The sequence below is a fragment of the Oryx dammah genome, unplaced genomic scaffold (assembly GCF_014754425.2).
Source record: "Oryx dammah isolate SB20612 unplaced genomic scaffold, SCBI_Odam_1.1 HiC_scaffold_23, whole genome shotgun sequence".
NCBI classification, from domain to species: domain Eukaryota; kingdom Metazoa; phylum Chordata; class Mammalia; order Artiodactyla; family Bovidae; genus Oryx; species Oryx dammah.
This window is the reverse complement of record NW_024070207.1, coordinates 62438089-62463985: the sequence shown is the minus strand read 5'-3', so window position 1 is coordinate 62463985 and position 25897 is coordinate 62438089. Positions and strand designations below refer to the sequence as shown.

Sequence of the window (25897 nt, the reverse complement as noted above, 5' to 3'; positions counted from 1 at the left end):
AGAAAGAAAAAAAGAAAAAAGATAAAAAAATAATAATATTAAGAAAAATAAATAAGGAAAAAAAATATATAAGAAAAAAAAAAAAAAACCCAAGATTAAAAAAGAAATACCAACAACAACCACGCGAAGACTATATATGGTGTTTGCCTTAAAAAAGTAGAGTCTTTTTTTTTGAAAGGTAATAGTTATAGAAATATAAAGTAGAGAAATAGAAGACTTAACAGTTAAAAAAAAGTTTGAGAAAAAAAAAAAGAAAAAAAAGAAAGCAAAAAAAAAAAAGGAATGATTGTAAAAATTGTGAAGATATATCTGGCCCTTCTCTGATGTTGTGAGCCGTGTGGGGTCACTTCCAAGGCGTTTCCCTCTGTTTAACTTCTGTTTGCTGGTCTCTTCAGGGTCTGAATTCTGTCCTGACACATGGGGGCGGTGGTGGTGGTGGACACTTTTTTTTTTTTTTTTTTTTAGGCTCACTAGTTCAGTCGCGCTGTGGGGAGGGGGGGATGCTGCAAACAAATAGCACTGTCGTGGGCACACAGCGTCTCAACCCCGCTGGACCTGTCTCCCCCCACGACGCACAAACCGCTCCGGCTCCACGGAGCTCAGCCGGGAACCATCCGAGGCCGGCCCCAGGCTTCGCGCACCTCCCCGGTCCAAGCCGCTCAGGTTTGGCGCCCAGGTAACCCTCAGAGGCACAAACTTGTTTGGGACTGCGCTCTGCGCCCCTCCCGGGTCCGAGCAGCTTGGGAGCTTGGCGAGCACGGTCGCCGGGACTTGCCCCCTTCTCTGTTTCTACTGCTCAGTTTTCTGGGTGTACTGCTGGCGCTCCTTGTGAGGCGGATGGTGACTGTCCTGCATCCCCTGAAGTCTCAGCAAAGAAGCCTGCCTGCCGCTTTTTAGGTAGTCTCTCTGGGGCTTCTATTGCCCCTTTCCAGCCCTTACAGCTCTGGCTGCCTGTCCCCGGCGGGGGATGGTCTGCAGCCGGCTATTTCCGTTCAGTCCTTTGTTCTGTGCACGGTCCTGGCGGGGTCTTATGTTCCAGCTTTTCACGTGGTAGCTATCCCCCAGTCTGGTTTGCTCGCCCAAGTTCGTTCGCTCTGGTTACGCGTGGGGCGTTTCTGCCCGCTTCTTACCGAGCACGGCAGCCCGCGTCTCCCGCGCTTCCCTGCCCTGCCCCCACTTGCTAGCGGCGGTTGCAGGCGTCTGCGCTGCTTTTCCACTGGGGGAGTTACTGTTGGGCTTGTAATCTGTTGGTTTTAATTATTTATTCGTTTTTCCTTCCTGTTATGTTGCCCTCTGTGTTTCCAAGGCTCGCCTTAGACTCGGCAGGTAGAGTGTTTCCTTGTGTTTGGAAACCTCTCTTCTTAGAATTCCCTTCCCGGGACGGGCTTCCCTTCCCGGGACGGAGCTCCCTCCCCACCTCCTTTGTCTCTTTTCTCGTCTTTTATATTTTTTCCTACCTGTTTTTGAAGACAATGATCTGCTTTTCTGGTTGCCTGATGTCCTCTGCCTGCATTCAGAGGTTGTTTTGTGGAGTTTGCTCCGCGTTGAAATGATCTTTTGAGGAATTTGTGAGGGAGAAAGTGGTCTTCCCTTCCTATTCCTCCACCATCTTAGGACCGCCCCCTCTAATTATTTAATTTTTAACAGTATCTTTATGAGTTGTCACTAGTACTGATAATCGAGGAGCGGGGAGTATTTTCAAGGTTGATCCAATCTCTTTGGATTTGTAAATTTAAAGTTTTCTATTTTTCTCCTACAGAAGATCTCCCTTTCAATACTCTTTCCTTTAAAACATAGCTGTAAAGGAAAGCTTAGTTAAACATCTCACTTGTTGGCTCTCTGATCTTTGGTTGAGGTGTGATTCATTTGCATGGTTTCTGGGCATCAGTTTGCATTTCCTCTGCTTTCCCACAGTGTTAATTGACTATTCTCAGCATGGTAGGTTTCATGTTCTCTGTCCTGCTAAATTCAGAACATCTGTAGATATGGCTGGGATTGGACCTTATATTTAATTAATTTTCCCCCACCCTTTCTTCCTCGTCCTCTCTGTCCCTCCATTCTTGTTCTTATCTCTCAAAGGGCTTCCATTTCCTTTTCTGAATGGTGGGAATCTCACTTTACATTGTATTCCAAGTTTTTTTCTACCCTTGGTTTATTTATAATAAAGTTTTATGTATTGACTTCCATTTGCTCTTCATATATTTTACATTTGTGGGAGAGATTAATTAATATTTATTATCTCTTTCAAAAAGGCTGATTTTAAGTCCATTTTTCTCCTGGCAGACTCAAAATGTCAGCTTTGTGACAAAGCTGGTTAATGACCCCATTGTTTAGGGCTCAGTCTAAGTCAACGGACAGATAACCAGTAAAGCAAAAAAATTTGTAAGGAATTAAAATATATTGGTGGATAATTTAAGGTAATTGAGAAAAAGAGACCCTCCAAAAGCTGAACTGTCTTCCAAAAGCAGTTTTTATGAAAAATATGTAAAATATAAGAAATACTACAAAATCCTAGAATCTGAGGATTAATTTTAATTGTAAAAAAAAAAAAAAAAAACCTTTCAGGATATGTTCTGGCCTTGCATATATACATACTATTACTGTAATAAGCTTAAATTTGTATAGCTACCATCTAATCAGGCTCTTCCATCCCTACCATTTTATTAAAAGTGTTCTTTTCAATGTTACCAAATATCTTCTTGTACCTACACATACTGAGCTCTCTTCTCTCCTCATGTTATTCCATAATCCAGCATCATGTAAACCAACCTCTTCTTTCAAAAAACACTTACTTAACTTGACTCTATCCTATCCTGTTCTTTCTACTTACTGGTAGCTTTTCACCACCTTTATTATGTCTTACTCTTCCTCATCTTTAATGTTAGAATGATCTAAGACTTGGTCCTGGACCTTCTCTCTAAAATTCTCCTATGGTGAGTTCATCCAATTCAATAGTTTTAAATGTCATTTATGTATTGATTACTCCTAAAGTAACATAACCAACTTTGGTCTTTCCAATGAGTTACAAATTCTAAACACCTACTTGGAAGTTTCAGTGTAGAGTCTACTGGACATCTCAAATTTAACATATATAAATAACACTCTTAACTCATTTCAAAACCTAGTTCTTCCCAGTATTCTCAATCTTAGTAAATGGCACTGCCATCCACCCATTTATGCCATGATACCCATAAACTCTGGATATCATCTATGATTATGCTCTTTTCCTCATCCCCCATATGAGATCAATCACTAAAACTTGTCTACCTTACCTCCAAAATATATTCTGAATCAGTCCACTTCTTCTATCTCAATAACTACTACCTAAATGGTCCCAATACTCATCATAATCTTTGCTGAAGTACTGGAAGAGTCTTGCTGCCTCTATTGTCCACTGCTTAAAACACTAACGGTTTCCCATTGCATTCATAATAAACTCAGGCTTCTTACCCTGGCTTTCAATGCTTACATTATCTAGCCTCTATTTTCTAACCCTCATCTTGAACCAGTTAACCATTTCATTTTTTGACCTACCCAAACTACTATTATTTTTGCTTCTCATATACATTAAGATTGCTCTCTTGCCAAGTTTTTGCATATACTGTTCCCTCCACTTGGAATTCTCCCCAGTTTTTGCATGACTAGTCCTTCTCATCATTTGGTTTTTCAACTTACATATTATTTTTTTGGATAAGCCTTCCCTGATTTACTATATCTTATGTTATCCCCTCTCACAACTGTCTAGTTACTCTTCTAAGTCAGAATCCTACTTTATTTTTCTTCATAGAATATTATTGTATTGATTTATGTATTGATTACTGTTGTTGTTGCTGTTGTTTAGTTGCTACATCATGTCTGACTTTTTTTGCAACCCTATGGGCTATAGTCTGCCAAATTCCTCTGCCCATTGGACTTCCCAGGCAAGAATACTGGAATGGCTTGCCATTTCCTTTTCTAAGGGGTCTTCTCCACCCAGAGATCAAACCCACATCTGCATCAGCAGGTGGATTCTTTACCACTGAGCCACCAGGGAAGCCCCTTCATAGAACGTATCTTAATATAAAATATTATGTTTATTCATGTTTGCTAATTATATTAACCATTAGAATTTAGGCTCCATGCAACAGTGAACCTGACCTTTATTATTCTTTATTTCTGTATCCACAGTTCAAAAAGTGTCACCTGTCTTATATTTGATTGGTTAAGAATTTGATATCTCTAAAAGAGCTGCAGATCATATCATATCTGACACCCATTTTCCTAAGTATTTCTTTTCTAGCAATATTAGACTAAAATGAACAAATAAGACATTTTAGAAGGAAAGAAGTCATAATAGTGCAAGTTACATTCTAAATTGATATCTGAATAGAAAATATATATAACCTCACTTTTGTGTGGGAAATTAATGATCAGACTGTGTTAATGCATCTTAAGTCTTTTTTTGTATGAGCTTGAAAAACCATGTCCTTACTCCTCCAATCAGAGTCCTTCTGATTCTTACAGCAGCACATAAATAAGGCTAGTACCTTGTCTCAGGGTCAGCATTATTCCTGGATTAAAATAATTCACAAAGAAATTATGCTTGTGAAGATTGACTTGCTCCTCAAGTTTGAATGAAGAATTATTTTTGTTCCATTTAATGGAGGTAGAAAACTAAGTTTAGAGTGTTTGTTTTCCATTCTAATTTTTCTATTTTTATTTAGATATAATTGGCATACTCTGATATTTTAGTTTCAGGTCTACAACATAAGATTTGATATTTTTATATATTTATAAATAATCATGACAATAGCATATGCAACTCTATCACTGTGCGTAGCTACAAACTATTTTTATGTGATGAAAATTTTTAAAAAGCACTCTATTAACATTGTCAAACATAGGTACAGTATTATTAATTGTAGTTGCCCTTCTCTACATTATATTTCCATGACATTTGTTTTATAGATGGAAGTTTGTACTTGTTAACTCCTTTGAACAATTTTGTCCACCGCCCACCCTCCCCACATGTGACAACAACCAATCTGTTCTCCATAATTCCGTAGTTTGTTTTTCTTTCTAAATTTTTTGTATATGATATCACACAGTATTTTATTTTTTAAAATTTTTACTGAAGTATAGTTAATTTACAATGTTGTTGGTTTCTGGTGTACAGCAAAGAAAATCACTTATACATGTCCATCAGATCAGCTCAGTTGCTTAGTTGTGTCCAACTCTTTGTGACCCCAGTCCATGGGGTCTTTGTCCATCACCCACTCCCAGAGCTTGCTCAAGTTCATGTCCATTGAGTTGGTGATGTCTAACAACCATCTAATCCTCGGTCATCCCCTTCTCCTCCTGCCTTCTATCTATCCCAGCATCAGGGTCTTTTCTAATGAGTCAGTTCTTCACATCAGGTGGCCAAAATATTGGAGCTTCAACTTCAACATCTTTTCTTCTGATGAATATTCAGGACTGATTTCCTTTAGGAAAACTGATTTGATCTCCTTGCAATCCAAGGGATACTCAAGAGTCTTCTCCAACACCACAGTGCAAAAGCATCACTTCTTTAATGCTCAGCTTTCTTTACAGTCCAACTCTCACATTGATACATGACTACTGGAAAAACCATAGCTTTGACTATATGGACCTTTGTTGGCAAAGTAATGTCTCTGCTTTTTAATATGATGTCTAGTGTGGTCATAGCTTTTCTTCCAAGGTGCAAAGGTCTTTTAATTTCATGCTGAAGTCACCATCTTCAGTGAATTTGGAGCCAAAGAAAATAAAGTCTGTCACTTTTTCCATTGTTTCCCCATCTATTTGTCATGAACTGATGGGACCTGATGCAATGATCTTCCTTTTTTGAATGTTGACTTTTAAGTCAGCTTTTTTTAAAAAAATTTTATTTTTACTTTATTTTACTTTACAATACTGTATTAGTTTTGCCATACATTGACATGAATCCACCACGGGTGTACATGAGTTCTCAATCCTGAACCCCCCTTCCCCCTCCCACCCCATATCATCTCTCTGGATCATCCCTGTGCACCAGCCTCAAGCATCCTGTATCTTGTATCAAACATAGACTGGCGATTCATTTCTTACATGATAGTATACATGTTTCAATGCCATTCTCCCAAATCATCCCACCCTCTCCCTCTCCCTCAGAGTCCAAAAGTCCGTTCTATACATCTGTGTCTCTTTTGCTGTCTCACATACAGGGTTATCATTACCATTTTTCTAAATTCTATATATATGTGTTAGTATACTGTATTGGTGTTTTTTTTTTTTTTTTTTTTCTGGCTTACTTCACAGTTTCATCCACCTCATTAGAACTGATTCAAATGTATTCTTTTTAATGGCTGAGTAATACTCCATTGTGTATATGTACCACAGCTTTCTTATCCATTCATCTGCTGATGGACATCTAGGTTGTTTCCATGTCCTGGCTATTATAAACAGTGCTGCAATGAACATTGGGGTACATGTCACTCTCTCAATTTCATCAAGAGGTTCTTTAGTTCCTCTTGACTTTCTACCATAAGTGTGGTGTCATCTGCATATCTGAGGTTATTGATATTTCCCCTGGCAATCTTGATTCCAGCCTGTGGTTCATGCAGTTGACATTTCGCATGGTGTACCCTGCATATGAGTTAAATAAGCAGGGTAACAATATACAGTCTTGTCATGCTCCTTTCTCGATTTGGAACCAGTCCATTGTTCTATCGGAGAAGGCAATGGCACCCCACTCTAGTACTCTTGCCTGGAAAATCCCATGGACGGAGGAGCCTGGTAGGGTGCAGTCCATGGGGTCGCTAAGAGTCAGGCATGACTGAGAGACTTCACCCTCACTTTTCACTGGAGAAGGAAATGGCAACCCACTCCAGTGTTCTTGCCTGGAGAATCCCAGGGACGGGGGAGCCTGGTGGGCTGCCGTCTATGGGGTCGCACAGAGTCAGAAACGACTGAAGTGACTTAGCAGCAGCCATTGTTCTATGTCCAGTTCTAACTGGTGCTTCTTGACCTGCATACAGACTTCTCAGGAGGCAGGTAAGGTCTCGCATTCCCATATCGTTAAGAAGTTTCCCAGTTTATTGTGATCCACACAGTCAAAGGTTTTAGTGTAGTCAGTGAAGCAGAGTAGATGTTTTTCTGGAATTCTCTTGCTTTATCTATGATCCATCAGATGTTGGCAATGTGATCTCTGGTTCCTTTGCCTTTTCTTAATCCAGCTTGGACATCTGGAAGTTATTGGTTCACACACTGTTGAATTTACATAATGTTGCATAATTTTGAGCATTACTTTGCTAATGTGTGAGATGAGTGCAATTGTGTGGTTGTTTGAACATTCTTTGGCATTGCTTTTCTTTGGGATTGGAATGAAAACTGACCTTTTCTAGTCCTGTGGCCACTGCTGAATTTTCCAAATTTGCTGGCATATTCAGTGTAGCACTTTAACAGCAACATCTTTTAGGATTTGAAATAGCTCAACTGGAATTCCATCACCTCCACTAGTTTTGTTCGTACTGTTGCTTCCTAAGGCCCACTTGACTTCACATTCCAGGATGTCTGGCTCTAAGTGAGTGATCACACCATCGTGGTTATCTAGGTCGTGAAGATCTTTTTTGTATAGTTCTTCTGTGTATTATTTTCACCTCTTCTTAATATGTTCTGCTTCTGTTAGGTCCATGCCATTTCTGTTCTGTATTGTGCCCATCTTTGTATGAAATATTCTCTTGTTATCTCTAAGGATACAGGGTATACATGTACATATATTCACTTTTTTATAGATTCTTTTCCCATATAGGTTATGACAGAGTATTGAATTCCCTGGCCTGCACGATAAGTCCCTATTAGGCATTTGTATTATGTCTAGTAGTGTGTATATGTCAATCCTAATCTCCAAATTTATCCCTCCCTTGCTATTATCCCTCTAGTAGACATAAATATATTTTCTACATCTGTGACTCTACTTCTGTTTGGGAAATAGTTTCATTTGTACCTTTTTGTTTGTTTGTTTTAGACTCTGCATATAAGTGATAACATATATTTGTCCTTCTCTTTCTCTCTTACTTCACTCAGTATGACAATCTATAAGTCAATCTATGTTGCTGCAAATGGTGGTATTTTGTTATTTTTAATAGTTTGGTAATATTCCATTATATATATATGTACCACATTTTTAAGAATTTATTTTTAATTGTAGGATGATTGTCTTACAATGTTGTGTTGGTTTCTGCCACACATCAATATAAATCATCCATAGGTACACATATATTCCCTCCCTCTTTAACCTTCCACTCTCCTCCCACCTCATCCCACACCTCTAGCTTGTCACAGAGCACTGAGTTGAGCTCCCTCTGTCATATAGCAAATGCCCACTGGATATTTATATATGGTAATGTATATGTTTCCACACTACTCTCTCAGTTTGTCCCACCCTCTCCTTCCCCCACTGTGTCCACAAGTCTATTCTCTGTTTACATCTCTAACCCTGCCCTAGATACAGCTTCATTAGTACCATTTTTCTAGATTCCATATATACACATTAATATGTGATATCTGCTTTTCTCTTTCTGACTTACTTCACTCTTCATAACAGGCTCTAGGTTCATCCATCTCACCAGAACTGACACAAATGTGTTCCTTTATATGGCTGAGTAATATTCCACTGTATATATGTACCATAACTTCTTCATCTTGTCATCTGCCAATGGGTATCTATTTTGCTTCCATGTCCCGGCTATTGTAAATAGTGTTTCAGTGAATATTGAGATACATATGCCTTTTAAAGTTGTGATTTTCTCAGGATATATGCCCAGTAGTGGGATTACTGAGTCACATGCTAGTTTTATTCCTAGTTGTTTTTTTTTTTTTTAATAAATCTCTATACTGTTCTCCATAGTGGCTGTATCAATTTACATTCCCACCAACAGGGCAAGAGCATTCCCTTTTCTCCACATTCTCTCTAGCATTTATTATTTGTAAATTTTTTGATGATGGCCACTCAGACCAGTACAAGGTGGTACTTCATTATAGTTTTGATTTGCATTTCTCTAATAACAAGCCATGTTGAGCAGTTTTTCATGTGTTTAATAGCTATCTGTATGTCTTCTTTGGAGAAATGTTTGTTTAGGTATTCTGCCCATTTTTGATTGGGTGGTTTGTTTTTCTGATGTTGAGCTGCCTGAACTGCTTGGATATTTGGAGATTAATCCTTTGTCAGTTGGTTTCAAAGAGTCAGACACGACTGAGTGGCTTCAATTTTCACTTTCATTTGCAATTATTTCTCTCATTCGGAGGGTCATCTTTTCATCTAGTTTATGTTTTTCTTTGCTATGCAAAACTTTTAAGTTTAACTAGATCCCATTTGCTTTTTTTTGCTATTATTTCCATTACTTTAGGAGGTGAGTCATAGAGGAACTTATTATGATTTATGTCAAAGAGCATTCTGCCTATACTGTCCCCTAAGAGTTTTTTTTTTTTTAATTTTTTATTTTATTATTTATTTTTTACTTTACAATATTGTATTGGTTTTGCCATACATCAACATGAATCTGCCACGGGTGTACACATGTTCCCAATCCTGAACCCCCCACCCACCTCCCTCCCCATACCATCCCTCTGGGTCATCCCAGTGCACCAGCCCCAAGCATCCTGTATCCTGCATCGAACCTAGACTGGTGATTCATTTCTTATATGATATTATAGTTTTAAAGTATCTGATCTTACATTTATGTCTTTAACCCATTTGTGTTTATTTTTGTGTATAATGTTATAGAATTTTCTAATTTTATTCTTTTACATGTAGCTGTCCACTTTTCCCAGAAACACTTATTGAAGATGCTGTGTTTTTTTCCATTGTATTCCTTGCCCTTTTTGTCCTATATTAGTTGACCATAGGTGTGTGGGTTTATTTCTATGCTTTTGATCCAGTCTGTTGGATGTATATTTCTATTTCAGTGCCAGTACCATACTGTTTTGATGACTGTAGCATTGTAGTGTAGCCTAAAATCAGGGAGTCTCATTTCTCAAACTCTGCTTTTCTTTTGCAAAATTCCTTTGGCTATTTGGGGTCTTTTTGTGTTTCCATAAAAGTTGTAAGGTTTTTATTTATTTTTATTTTTTGGTTGTACTTCTGGGGCAATTTTCATTGGTAATTTGACAGTGATTGCTTTAAGTAGGATATTCTTTTTGATGATATCAATAATTCCAATCCAAGAACATCATCTGTTTGTGTTGTCTTTGATTTCTTTAATCAGAATCTCATAGTTTCTGGACTACAGGTATTTTGCTTCCTTAGATAGGTTTATTTCTAGGTATTTCACTATTCTTTTTGATGCAATGGCAAATGTAATTTTTAAATTTAATTTCTCTGTCAGATCTTTAATTGTTAGTGAACAGATATACAAGAAATTTCTGTGTATTTACTTTGTATCATAGCTTTATTAAATTCATTGATGAGCTATACTAGTTATTTTAGGATTTTCTATGTATAGAAATTCAATATCAATATTTGTCTGTGTCTCTTTTCTACCCTATAGGATCATTGTTATTGATTCTAAATTCCATATATATATGCACTGATATACTGTATAAGTGTTTCTCTTTCTGGCTTACTTCACCCTGTATAATAAGCTATAGTTTCATCCACCACATTAGAACTGATACAAAATATTCTGTTTTATAGCTGAGTAATATTCCATTGTGTATATGCACCACAACTTCCTTATCCATTCATCTGATGGATATCTAGGTTGCTTCCATGTCCTAGCTATTATAAAAAGTGCTGCAATGAACACTGGGGTGTGTGTGTCTCTTTCAGTTCTGGTTTCTTTGGTCTGTATGCCCAGAAGTGAGATTGCTGGGTCACATGGCAGTTCTGTTTCCAGTTTTTTTAAGGAATCTCCACACTGTTATCCATAGTGGCTGGATCCATTTGCATTCCCATCAACAGTGTAAGAGGGTTCACTTTTCTCCATACCCTTTCTAGCATTTATCTTTTATAGACTTTCTCATGGTGGCCATTCTGAACAGCATGAGATGATACCTCATTGTGGTTTTGGTTTGCATTTCTCCAATAATGAGTAATCTTGAGCATCTATTCATGTGTTTGTTTGTTTGTTTGTTTTTGCCATAGGTATGTCTTTTTTGGAGAAATGTCCGTTTAGTTCTTTGGCCCACTTTTTGATTGGGTTGTTCATTTTTTTGGTATTGGGCTGCCTGAACTCCTTATATATTTTGGAGATTAATTATTTGTCAGTTGTTTCATTTGCTATTATTTTCTCCTATCCTGAAGGCTGCCTTTTCACGTTGCACAGTTTCCTTCATTGTGCATAAGCTTTTTTTTTTAATTTATTTATTTTTTATTTTACTTTACAATTCTGTATTGGTTTTGCCATACATTGACATGAAGCTTTTAAGTTTAATAAGGTCCGATCTGTTTGTTTTTATTTCCATTATTCTGGGTGGTGGGTCATAGAGGATCTTGCTGTGATTTATGTCAGAGGGTGTTCTGCCTGTTTTCCTTTAGGAGTTTTATAGTTTCTGGTCTTACATTTAGATCTTTAATCCATTTTGAGTTTATTTATGTGTATGGTGTTAGAAAGTGTTCAAGTTTCATTCTTTTATATATGGTGGACCAGTTGTCCCAGCACCACTTGTTAAAGAGATTGATTTTTCTCCATTGTATTTTTTTTTTTGCTTCCTTTGTCAAATATAAGTTGTCCATAGGTTCATGGATTTATCTCTTGGCTTTCTATTTTGTTCCATTGATCTACATTTATGTCTTTGCACCAGTACCATACTGTCTTGATGACTGTAGCTTGTAGCTTTGTAGTATATTCTGAAGCCTGGAAGGATGATTTCCCCAGTTCCCTTCCTCTTTCTCAAGATTGCTTTAGTCTCCATGTTTTTTTGTGTTTCCATAGAAATCGTGGAATTATTTGTTCTAGTTCTTTAAAAAATAACATTGGTAACTTGATAGAGATTGTGTTGAATTTATAGATTGCTTTCGGGAGTATACTAATTTTCACCATATTTACTCTTCCAATCCATGAGCATGGTATATTTCTCCATCTATTTATGTCATCTTTGAGGTCTTTCATCAGTGTTTTATAGTTTTCTGTATACAAGTCTTTTGTTTCCTTAGGTACATTTACTCCAAAGTATTTTATTCTTTTTGTTGCAATGATGAATAGGATTGTTTCCTTAATTTCGCTTTCCGTTTTTCATCGTTAATTTATAGGAATGCAAAAGATTTCTGTGTGTTAATTTTATATCCTGCAAATTTACTATATTCATTGATTAGCTCTAGTAATTTTCTGGTGATATCTTTAGGGTTTTCTATGTAGAGTATCATGTCAACTGCAAACAGTGAAAGTTTACTTCTTTTCCAATCTAGATTATTTTTATTTATTTTTCTTCTCTTGTTGCTGCAGCTAAGACTTCAAAATTATGTTGAATAGCAGTGGTGAGAGTGGGCACCCATGTTTTGTTCCTTATTTTAGAGGAAATGATTTCAATTTTTCGCCATTGAGGATAGTATTTGCTGTAGCTTTGTTGTATAACGTTTTTATTATGTTGAAGTATGTTCCTTCTATGCCTGCTTTCTGGAGAGTTTCTATCATAAATGGGTGTTGAATTTTGTCAAAGGCTTTCTCTGCAACTATTGGGATAATCATCTGGTGCTTATCTTTCAATTTGTTAATGTGGTGTATCACATTGATTGATTTGCAAATATTGAAGAATCTTTGCATCTCTGGGATAAAGCCCACTTGGTCATGATGTATGGTCTTTTTAATATGTTGTTGGGTTCTATTTGCTAGAATTTTGTTGACGATTTTTGCACCTATGTTCATCGGTGATATTGACCTGCAGTTTTCTGTTTTTTTGTGGCATCTTTGCCTGATTTTGGTATTAGGGTGATGGTAGCTTCATAGAATGAGTTTGGGAGTTGATCTTACTCTGCAATTTTCTGTAAGATTTGAGTAGGATAGGTGCTAGTTTTTCTCTAAAATTTTGGTAGAATTCACCTCTGAAGCCATCTGGTCCTGGGCTTTTGTTGGGAGATTTTTGATTACAGTTTCAGTTTCCATGTTTGTGATGGGTCTGTTCAGATTTTCTATTTCTTCCTGATTCAGTTTTGAAATTTGTCCATTTCTTCCAAACTGTCCATTTTATTGGCATATAGTTGCTCACATTAGTCAATTATGTTTCTTCATATTTCTGTTTTGTCTGTTGTGATTTCTTCATTTCTATGTGTAATTTTATGAATTTGATTAGTATCCCTTTTTCTATTGTGTTTATCTTCTCAAGAACGAAATTTTAGTTTTGTTGTTCTTTGTTATAGTTTCTTTTTTTCTTTCCCATTTATTTCTGCTCTGATTTTTATGACTTCTTTCCTCCTACTAACTTTGAGTTCTTTTTCTTCTTCTTTTTCTAGTTGCTTTAGGTGAAAAGTTGGGTTGTTTATTCGATGATTCTCTTGTTTCTTGAAGTAGGCTTGTATTGCCATGAATCTCTGTCTTAGCATTGCTTTTACTGAATTCCATAGGTTTTGTTTGTCATATTTTAATTTTAATTTGTTTCTATGCATATTTTGATTTCCTTTTTGATTTCTTCCATGATCTGTTAGTTATTTAGATGCGTGTGGTTTAGCCTCCATATGTTTGTGATTTTAATATGTTTTTGTTCCCTGTAGTTGACATCTAATCTTAGCACATGGCAATTAGAAAAGATGCTTGAAATGATTTCATTTTTGTTAAATTTACCAAGCTGATTTATGGCTTAGGATGTGATCTACCCTGGAGAATGTTCGGTGTGCACTTGAGAAAAGTTGAAATCCATTGTTTTGGGGTGAAATACCATGTAGATATCAATTAGGTCTAACTGGTTCATTGTATCATTTAAAGCTTATGTTACCTTGCTAATTTTCTATTTGGTTGATCTATCCATAGGTATCTGTGCAGTATTGAAGTCCCCCTCTATTATTGCGTTACTGTTAATTCCTCCTTTCATATTTGTTGGGATTTGCCTTATGTATTTGGTGCTCCTATGTTGGATGCATATATATTTATAATTGCTATATTTTCTTCTTGGGTTGATACTTTGGTCACTATATAGGGTCCTCTTTGTCTCTTATCACTGGCTTTATTTCAAAGTCTATTTTATCTGATATGGGTATTCATACTCCTGCTTTCTTTTGGTCTCCTTTTGCATAAAATATCTTTTTCCAGCCCCTCACTTTCAGTCTGCATGTGTCCCTAGGTTTGAGGTGGGTCTGTTTTAGATAGCATATAGAGGGGTTTTGTTTTTTTATCCATTCAGCCAGACTTTGTCTTTTGGTTGGAGCATTTAACCCATTTACATTTAAGGTAATTATTGATGTGTGATCCTGTTACCATTTCCTTTGTTTTGGGTTCGTTTTTAGAAGACTCTTCTGTGTTTCTGTCTAGAGAATACCCTTTAGCATTTGTTGAAGAGCTCGTTTGGTGTTCTGAATTCTCTCAGTTTTGCTTGTCTGTACAGCTTTTGATTTCTCCTTCATATCTAAATGAGATCTTGGCTTGGTAGAGTAGTCTTGGTTGTAGGTTTTAATCTTTCTTCACTTTAAGTATGTCCAACCATTCCCTTCTGGCTTTACCCTTGCTGATTTTAATGTTTGTTCTTTGTTTTCAATTTTTGTAAGTTTGATTAATACATGTTTGGGGGGGTTTTACCTTGGGTTTATCCTGTTAGGAGTTGTCTGGGTTCTTGGACTTGGATGACTATTTCCTTCCCCATTTTAGGAAAGTTTCTGACTAGTATTCCTTGAAGTACTTTTTCATGCCCCTTATTTTTTTTTCTTCTAGGACACCTATGATTTGAATGTTGGGGCATTTAACAATGTCCTCGAGGTATCTGAGATTGTCCTCCTTTCTTTTAATTCTTTTTCTTTTCTCCTTTCTGCTTTATTTATTTCTACCATTCTATCTTCCACCTCACTTATCTTCTCTTCTGCCTCAGTCATTCTACTGCTGGTCCCCTCCATAGTGCTTTAATCTCGGCTATTGTATTGTTCAATATTGATTGACTCCTCTGTATTTCTTCTAGGTCTTTTAAACATTTCTTGCATCTTCTCAGTTCTTGTCTGTAGTCTGTTTACCTGTAACTCCATTTTGTTTTCAAGATTTTGGATCATATTTACTATTGTTATTCTGAATTCTTTTTCAGGCAGACTACCTGTCTCTTTATCTTATGTTTGGTTCAGGGGGGTTTCATCATGTTCCTTCACCTGATGAATATTTCTCTGCCTTTTCACTTTGTTTAGATTGCTGTGTTTGGGGTGCTCTTTCTGCAGGCTGGAAGTTCATGATTCCTGTTTATTGTGGAGACTGCTCCCTGAAGATGGGGTTGGACCAGTGGTTTGTAAAGGTTTCCTGGTTGGGAGAACTCGTGTCTCTGTTCTGGTTGGTGGAACTGGATCCACTCTCTGGCTTGCAATGAAGTGTGCAGTAGTGACTTTTGGACAGTTTATGGGCTTGGCATCTCTTTGGGCAGCCCATCTTTTAATGCTCATGGTTGTGTTCCTATTTTCCTAGAGAATTAGTGTGCTGTGTCTTGCACTGGAACTTGTTGGCTCTTGGGTGGAGCTTGGTTTCAGTGTAGGTATGGAAACTTTTGGGTGATCTCTTGTCTATTAATGTACCTTGGAGTCAGGAATTCTATGATATTCTAAAGTTTTGGAGTTAAGCCTCCTGCCTCTGGCTTTTGATCCTTCTCCAACAGTAGCCTCAAGACTTCAACATACTTATTCTATGCAAAATCAGCCAAATTACAAATTCAAGTTAAACAGATAGGAATTGTTGAATTATAGAACTAGGTTTAAAATATACTTTCTTCCTAAAACACATGTTGCTTCATGATAAAATAAGGCACATAAATCCCTTTCTTATTCCAAACGTGTTTCTTCATTTCCAGAATAAGGAATCAAACTAGATGAACTATTAATTGTAACTGTAGACAGCACAGGAGGAAGAGCTTGGTATTCCCTACTGGTGGTTTAAAGATGTAGGCAATATGTCTGCCCATGATTGGATTAGAATAGAGAGCTGTCAGTCAGTCAGTTCAGTTGCTCAGTTGTGTCTAACTCTTTGTGACCCTTCTATATCTCTACATAATGTATTTATATAGTTTTTTCTCAGTTTTATACATTTTCTGTTGGCTCGCTTCCAAAATGGAAGATTTTATTCATCTTCTCTTTGTCTAATATGAATCTTTATTTTTAGTTCATTTGTTAATTACACTTGTAACTTGAAACATTGTATTTGTAACTTTTTTTTTCTAGTGCTCTTAAATTTTTCTCTTCAGTTCTCCTTTCTTGTCCCCTTACTCTAGTTTTTCTATTAAAAGCATTCTTTTAACGATGTCCTGAAATAATCTTTTACCAAATACTATGGCCTTGTCTCCATCCTCATTACCTTGTGACTTCTTGCTTTCATTGGAAATGTCTCCACCCTTAACTATTTTTGAATTTCTACAACTATTGTTTTCTTTTATCCTTCCTAATAACTATGTATCTATATTCAAGTTTGTCAATTATTCTTCATCCCATGCCCAACTCAGTGTTTTTCCTATGGTTCATTTTTGGGGTTAACCTTGAAGAGACTGTTATAAGCCATAAAAGATATACTTACTTCCAGCAAGTTAATTTTTCTGCCCCTAATGATCAGTACTAGCAACCACTCATCAGTTCAGTTCACTTCAGTTGCTGAGTCGTGTCCAAATCTTTGCAACACCATGCACTACAGGACTCCAGGCTTCCCTGGAGGTTTCACCAACTCCCAGAACTTACTTAAAGTCATCGAGCTGGTGATGCCATCCAACCATCTCATCCTCTATCATCCCTTTCTCCTCCTGCCTTCAGTCTTTCCTTGCATCAAGGTATTTTCCAGTGAGTCAGTTATTCACATCAAGTGGCCAAAGTATTGGAGTTTCAGCTTCAGCATCAGTCCTTACAGTGAATATTCAGGACTGATTTCTTTAAGATTGATTGGCTTGATCCCCTTGCAGTCCAAGGGACTCTCAAGAGTCTTCTCCAACACCACAGTTCAAAAGCATCAATTCTTTGGCACTCAGCCTTCTTCACAGTCCAACTCTCACATCCATACATAACTACTGGAAAAACCATAGCCTTGACTAGATGGGCCATTGTTGGTAAAGCAATGCCTCTACTTTTTAATATGTTGTCTAGGTTGATCATAGCTTTTCTTCCAAGGAGCAAGCATCTTTTAATTTAATACTGTAGTCGCCATCTCCATTGACTTTTGAGCACAGAAAAATAAAGTAATCCACTGTTTCTCTGTCTATTTGCTATGAATTGATGGGACAGGATGCCATGATCTTAGTTTGCTGAATGTTGAGCTTTAAGCCAACTTTTTCACTTTCCTCTTTCACTTTCATCAAGAGGCTCTTTAGTTCTTCTTCACTTTCTGCCATAAGGGTGGTGTCATCTGCATATCTGAAGTTATTGATATTTCTCCCAGGAATCTTGATTTCAGCCTGTGCTTCATCAGTCCAGTGTTTCTCATGATGTACTCTGCATATAAGTTAAATAAGCAGGGTGACAAAATACAGCCTTGATGTACTCCTTTTCTAATTTGGAACCAGTCTGTTGTTCCATGTCTAGTTCTAACTGTTGCTTCCTGACCTGCATATAGGTTTCTCAAGAGGCAGGTCAGGTGGTCTGGTATTCCCATCTCCCTCAGAATTTTCCACAGTTTATTGTGATCCACACAGTCAAAGGCTTTGGCATAGTCAATAAAGCAGAAATAGATGTTTTTATGGAACTATCTTGCTTTTTTGATGATGCAGTGGATGTTGGCAATTTGAACTCTTGTTCCTCTGCCTTTTCTAAAACCAGCTTGAACATCTGGAAGTTCACAGTTCCTGTATTGCTGAAACCTGACTTGGAGAATTTTGAGCATTACTTTACTAGCATGTGAGATGAGTGCAATTGTGCAAATATACAGGTATAGTAACAGACAAATTTGGCCTTGGAATACAAAATTAAGCAGGGCAAAAACTAACAGAAATTTGCCAAGAGAATGCACTGGTCATAGCAAACACCCTCTTCCAAAAACAAGCAACCACTCATAAAGATATGGATTAAATAATTAGATATGCTTTTTTTGCATGTTTGAATCTGACTATGTTATGTTTCTATCTTCCACTGTGCTTGGAAGCATTCATCTATTATTATGTCTTTAGTTTCACCTTTCTGTGTGCATCTCCAAATCTGTATCCCTAGCCTATTCTTTTATCCATACTCTTGTAGGTTGTCTCCTTTCATTCAACTTCTAAGTTGAAGGAAATGCAAAAACTGGATTTGAGACTTAACTCCACCACTAAATAAGTTATTTTGTGCTTTTGGTTAAGTCATCCAGCAAAAAAAAAAAAAAGCCGTGTAAGGAAGGTTGACTGATGAACTTTGAGATGTTGCCAGAGAAATGTCTGGTTTTATTATCAGTTACATCAAAAGTTTATATTTAGAATTGTAAATATATTTAGAAAAATTCGGTATTCAGTAGAATCATCCATCTTCATTTTTTGTTTCATCAGTCAACAAATATTTCTTGAACAAATATTCTGTGTCAAACACTGAACTAAACAAAGCAGATACACAGATACATGTCTATTTCTGTTGTAAAACATAAGATCTTCCCCCAGGAAATGAAAATGCCTGCAGCACATCTTTCACTTGTTCTTTTTCTTAAAGCTCCCCTTCATGGATCACAACCTTGCTGTGACAAGAGAACTTGCATAACTCAGTGAATCTATGAGTAATGCCATGCAGAGCCACCCAAGGTGGACAGGTCAGAGTGAAGCGTTCTGATAAAATGTGGTCCACTTGAGGAAGAAATGGCAAACTACTCTAGTATTCTTTCCACAAGAACCCCATGAACAGTGTGAAAAGGCAAAAAGATATGACACCAGAAGATGAGTCCTCCAAATCAGAAGACATCCAATATGCTACTGGGGAAGGGTGGAGGGCAATTACAAATAGCTCCAGAATCAATGAAGTAGGTGGCCCAAAGCAGAAATGATACTCTTCTGTGACTTTGTTTGATGGTGAAAGGAAAAGCTAGTGCTGTAAAGAAAGATATTGCTTAGGAACCTGGGATGTTAGGTCCATGAACCAAGATAAATTGAACGTGGTGAAGCAGGAAATGGCAAGAGTGAACTTTGCCATCTTACGAATCAGTGAACTAAAATGGACAGAATTGAGTGAACTCAATTCAGACGACCATTATATCTACTGCTGTGGGAAAGAATCCCTTAGAAGAAATAGAGTACCCCCATAGTCAACAAAATAGTCTGAGATTGCATACTTGGATGCAATCTCAAAAATGAAAGAATGATCTTGGTTTGTTTCCAAGGCAAAACATTTATTATCATAGTAATACAAGTTGATGCCCCAACCACTAATGCTGAAGAAACTGAAGTTGACTGGTTCTCTGAAGACCTACAAGAACTAAACTTCTAGACAAACTTCTAAAACTAACACCAAAAAAAAAAAATGTCCTTTTCTTCACAGGATATTTTAGAATGCAATACTAGGAAGTCAAGCAATATCTGGAGTAACAGACAAATTTGGCCTTGGAGTACAGAGTGAAGCAAGGCAAATGTTAACAGTTTTATCAAAAGAACAAACTGGTAATAGGAAACACCCTCTTCCAAAAACACAAGAGATAATTATACATGGACATCACCAAATGGTCAATACCAGTATCAAACTGATTGTGTTCTTAGCAGCCAAAGATGGAGAAGCTCTACACAGTCACCAAAAACAAGACCAGGAGCTGACTGTGACTCAGATCATGAGCTCATATTGCAAAATTCAGGCTTAAATTGAAGAAAGTAGGGAAAACCACTAGGCCAATCATATATGATCTAAGTCAAATCATTTATACAGTGGAGGTGATAAATTGATTCAAGGAATTAGATCTGGTAGGTAGAGTGCCTGAGGAACTATGGATGGATGTTCATAGCATTGTATAAGAGACAGTGACCAAAACCATCCCAAAGGTAAAAAAGTTACAAGAAGGCAAAATGGTTGTCTGAGGAGGCTTTACAAATAGTGGGGGGAAAAAAGAGAAATGAAAGACAAAGGAGAAAGGGAAAGATATACCCAACTGACTGCAGATTTCCAGAGTATAGCAAAGAGAGATAAGAAGGGCTTTTAAATAAGCAATGCAAAGAAATAGAGGAAAACAATAAAATAGGATACTAGAAATATCTTCAAGAAATTTGGAGATACCAAGGGAACATTTCATACAAAGATGGGCATGATAAAGGACAGAAACGATATGGACCTAACCAAAGCAGAAGTGATTAAGAAGTGTTGGCAAGAATGCACAGAAGAACTATATTAAAAGAATGTATTAATGATACAAATAACCATGATGGTGTGGTAACTCACCTAGATCCAGACATCTTTGAGTGTTAAGTCAAGTAGGCCTTAGGAAGCATTACTATGAACAAAGCTAGTGGAGGTGATGGATTTCCAGCTGACTTATTTAAAATCCTAAAAGAATGTGATTAAAGTGCTGGACTCAATATGTCATCAAATTTGGAAGACTCATCAGTGGTCACAGGACTTGAAAAGGTCAGTTTTCATTGCAACTCCAAAGAAGGGAAATGCCAAAGAGTATTCAAACTACTGTACAAATGCACTCATTTAACATGCTAGCATGGTTATCCTCAAAATTCTCCAAATCAGGCTTCAATAAGACATGATCAAAGAACTTCCAGATGTACAAGTTTGGTTTAGAAAAGACAGAAGAATTGGAGATCAAATTGCTAACATTCAATGGATCATTGAGAAAGCAAGAGAGTTCCAGAAAAACATCTACTTCTGCTTCATTGACCATGCTAAAGACTTTGACTGTGTGGATCACGACAAACTATGGAAAATTCTTAAAGAGATGGGAATATCAGACCACCTTACCTGTCTTCTGAAAAACTTGTATGCAGGTCAAGATGCAACAGAAAAAAATTGAGAAAGGAATACCACAAGGCTGTATATTGTCACCCTACTTTCAAATTCTGAAAGATGGACTCAATATGTCAGCAAATTTGGAAAATTCAACAGTGGCCACAGTACTGGAAAAGGTCAGTTTTCATTCCAATCCTAACCCCAAAGAAGGAAAATGCCAAATAATGTTCAAACTACTGTACAATTGCACTCATTTCACATGCTAGCAAGGTTATGCTAAACATCCTTCAAGCTAGGCTTCAATAGGACATGATCCAAGAACTTCCAGATATAGGGTACATTATGCAAAATATCGCTGGATGAGTTGCAAGCTGGAATCAAGATTACCAGGAGAAATATCAACAACCTCAGATACACAGACAGTAAAGCATCTGTCTTCAATACAGGAGACCCGGGTTCGATCCCTGGGTTGGGAAGATCCCCTGGAGAAGGAAATGGCAACCCATTCCAGTATTCTTGCCTGGAAAATCCCATGGACTGTGGAGCCTGGTAGGCTACTGTCCATGGGGTCGCAAAGAGTCGGACACGACTGAGCGACTTCACTTTCACTTTTCAGATACACAGATGATACCACCCTAATGGCAGAAAGTGAAGAGGACCTAAAGAGCCTCTTAATGATGATGAATGAGGAGACTGAAAAAAATAGCTTAAAACTCAAAATTAGAAACCTAGAATCATGGCATCCAGTACTATCAGTTCATGGCAAATAGAAGGGGAAAAAGTGAAGCAGTAACAGATTTTATTTTCTTCGGCTCCAAAATCACTTCAGATGGCGACTAAAATCATGAAATTAAAAGATGCTTGCTCCTTGGAAGGAAAGTTACAGCAAACCTAGACAACATATTAAAAAAACAAGGACATCACTTTGCCAACAAACGACCCTATAGTCAAAGCTATGGTTTACCCAGTAGTCATCTATGGATGTGAGATTTGAGCCCTAAAGATGGCTGAGTGCCGAATAATTGATGTTTTTGAACTGTGGTGCCGGATAAGACTCTTGAGAGTCCCTTGGACTGCAAGGAGATCAAAAGAGTAAATCCCAGAGGAAATCAACTCTGAATATTCATTGGAAAGACTGATGCTGAAGCTGAAGCTCCGATACTTTGGCCACCTGAAGTGAAGAGCTGACTCACTGGAAAAGACCCTGATGCTAGGAAAAATTGAGGGCAAGAGAAGAAGGCGGCAACAGGGGATGAGAATGTTAGATAGAATGACCAACTCAATGGACATGAATCTGAGCAAATTCCAGGAGATAGTGAAGGACAGAGGAGCTTGACATGCTGCAGTCAATATGGTCACAAAGAGTCAGACACAATTTAGTAACTGAACAATAAGAATCTTGAAGATAGTCTTCCTTGAGAATTGTCGTTGTTTAGTCACTAAGTCGTGTCCAACTTTAATTCATGTACAATCCCATGGACTGTAGCCAAGCAGGTTCCTCTGTCCATGGGATTTCCCAGGCAAGAATACTGGTGTGAGTTGCCATTTCCTTTTCCAGGGGATCTTCCTGACCCAAGGAATGAACTTCTGTCTCCTGCTTGGCTGGCAGGTTCTTTACCACTGAGCCACCTGGGAAGCTCCCTGAGAATAAAAACAGTCAAAATACCACACAAACTTTCCATCTTTATGTTCTTTGCTCATCTACTTTATTCTTGAGAACTGGAATTGTAGGTCTTTGGAAAATATTTGATAAATTTCAGCATTTACTTAAGATGAAAACACCAACTTATGTATGGCAAAACCAACACAATATTGTAAAGTAATTAACCTCCAATTAAAATAAATAAATTTATATTAAAAAATAAAATAAAAAGGAATAGTTTCCTTATCTTGATAATAGCTATCTAACAAAGACTGAAAGGAAACAGGAAACTCTCAAGACACATTTTCTTGAAGAACAAGAATAAGATTATAATTCATTATAAACATCTTAATTCTTTTTCTTTCACAATCTATTGGATCCTGTTGACTCAGTATATATCTAAAATCTGACCGCTTATGAACCACATTGTTACCAGCCTGGTCCTCATCACTATTATCTCTCTCCTTTATTACTTCAGTAGCCTCCTAAGATATCTCTTGATTCTAATCTTTCCTCTTCATATCCTTAACATGGATTCAATTTATTGAACATCATTTAATTGATAAAGTTTATTAAAATATATACTTAGAATTAACACAGTTAAATTAAACCTAATGAACCAAAACTTGAGAACAACAACAAACTCTGGTACTTAATTTCACTCAGAATGAATGTCAAAATGTTTACAATTGCCAATAAGATCCTAGCTAATCTGATTTGCTGTTCTCTCTGATCTTACCTTTTCATCAGTCTGATGAAGCCATACTGGCATCCTTCCATACATCCCAGGAATAGGACTTTGCATAAATCCACACTTCAGCCTAGAATCTTATTTCCTCAGATTTCCATGTGGTTAATTCTCTCTTCAAATATTTGCTCAAATATCAATTTTTCAATGAGGTTAATCTAATCATACAATTTAAAATTGCAACAATCCCCACTACTGCATACTAGTCCTCACCTCATCTACTTTTTTTTCCTATGAAATTTTCTACCTTCCACTATGTAATTTACTTATTTATTATGTTTATTTTGTGTATCTTTTGGTAAAAGGTAAGCTCTTTGAAGACAAAAGCTCTTTGCTTATATGTTCAAGAGAGTGGCTGGCACTCAATATTAATTTAATAAATCAATTAATTTGTCATTTGTTAGAAATTAGCAAGAAATGAATGAAAGAATTGCTGGGAATTTTTAAAACTCCAGATGGTGCTAGATAGTATGAAATTTTAGTCTGCCAGTTTATGAATTAACTTACTCATTCATTCATTCAGTCAGGGTGAAAAAGTGATATATGAACTGGGTTATGAAAGATAAGAAAGATTTTTGAAAGGCAAAGGCAATGGGAGAAGTTTCTATTCAAGAATACCCAACTAGTTAATACCAAAACCAGTCTATGAAATTGCATCATGAAATGGAATATGAGTATGATATTGAAAGATGATATTAACTGAAGGAAGAAACAAAATTTCCAGACCAGGAAGCAGATAAAATGGTTGATGGTAGTGACACAGAGTTGGCAAGAGGCATAGCAAACATAAGCAAGGCTAAGGGGCATAAAAGCAGCAATAGAAAATTGTGATACCTCTCCTACAGTTACAGGTTTTTTTTTTTTTTTTAAGAAATACTAAACTAGAAATAAATGGAAGATTAACAAAGTACTGATTTGTTTCATGATGATTCTTTGATTTTTTTAAAAAAATTATATAGTTTCAAGATATTTCTTTTTACCTGTTATGTAACTGTGTTGATACACTGCTGCTTTGCTCTGCTCTAAGTGTGCAACTAATCTACCCTTTCTGCTCACTCACCATTAGTTTTGATGTCTTCTTGCTGATGTCTGATTGTCAAGAATAAGCTCTAATTTCATGATCTGCTTTCCATAGGCAAATTTCCATTTTTTGAACACTTCCAAAACTATTTTATGTATGGGAAAAATTATACTACTACTCTCTGAATAGTGAATAAATGAATAAATACATCATTATCCCTGAAGCCTCAACAGTTCCAAGTAAGATATACAGATATATGTATATCTATATATCTATACCATTAATTCACTGCTGATGACAAAAGAGGAACAACACAAACTGGTTAAATTTCTTCTAGACCTATATGGGACTATGTAGGAAAAGTCACAAATGGGATGGTACTATTTGATTCAGTAATCCCATTAGTAAAAACGTATTGTAATAAAAACAAGTCAGCAGAAGGAAAAAAAAAAAAAAAACTCTGGGCATAAGGATGACAATTGCAATACTGTCTATAAGACAAAAATTTTGGAATTAAACTAAATGTAGAAAATTAGAAGATTGGCTTTCTAAAATATAAAACATAGTATTTATTCATTAAAATACAAGTTGTGAGACCTTGAGTTTAGAGGGGAAAGTTTATACTGTAATGTTAAGGGAGAACATAGAGGAAAATACTATAGGTTTGCAACTAGATGAAATTTGCGACTACTCTACAAACAATAGACAATAATGTGCAAATGTGAAACACTTTTATTAATGTGGTGGAATTTAGAGAGACTATCAGTATTTAAAATGTATTTTTGTGTTTTTATATTACCAACTTTTGAAGTCCTAGTCCATTAAAGTAGTTGTGTTCATAATTTAACATTGCTTAAGACTTGGTTCCTACACAAATTCTGGTGGTTGGACTAGTATTCAGTACTTCACATCTTTAAGGGAACATTAAGATCATGCAGAGAAATTATTAAACATGCTATTTCTGACCCCATCTCAGGCTTTTCATGCTAACTCTAGGGTGGGATCCAGGGATCTACATTTTTAATAAGAAAACATAAAAATCATATCCAAGTTTGCTTCCACTTGTGTGTTTTATTGTGGTCATTAACACATCAGGAACTCTCTATAATTACTAACTTTTTTTCAATGCTACTATTTATTTTAATCTTTTTTATACTTTATTCCTCAGCCTGAAGCAAAATGGATTCATAAGCTGCTTTAAAGAACAACTGAGCATTTCATTTCACAGAACGGCCTTACCACAGTTAACAATAGCTACTCTCAAATGAGCATTTCTACTTCTGTGGAACTGTAATAAATAAAAACAAGTCTTCTGTGAGCACAAGGAGTTGATTTTTTTTTTACATGTAATTTATAAAGGTGATGTATAGAGGTGTATGATTTATTTACTAAAAGCCTGATCTACTCAAGACAAAGGTTTGCAGCATTTTACATCACTTCACTTTGGAAGCTACTTCTGTGTTCAAGTTGTAACAGCAATGTTCTTTGGGATTCTCTTACATGTTCTGTTAAATTTCTGTTTTACTTTAT

The 25897-nt window shown here is 36.6% G+C and overlaps 1 long non-coding RNA gene across 1 annotated transcript in view; it reads left to right on the top strand.

Annotated features, from left to right (window-relative positions):
• The window catches only part of LOC120881903, a 55415-nt gene extending 29730 nt beyond the window's left edge, over positions 1 to 25685 (top strand). The window contains exon 4 of the long non-coding RNA XR_005725357.1: positions 25536 to 25685. This is a non-coding gene — a long non-coding RNA (uncharacterized LOC120881903). The remainder of the gene's footprint in view (positions 1 to 25535) is intronic.
• Positions 25686 to 25897: the final 212 nt, after the last annotated feature.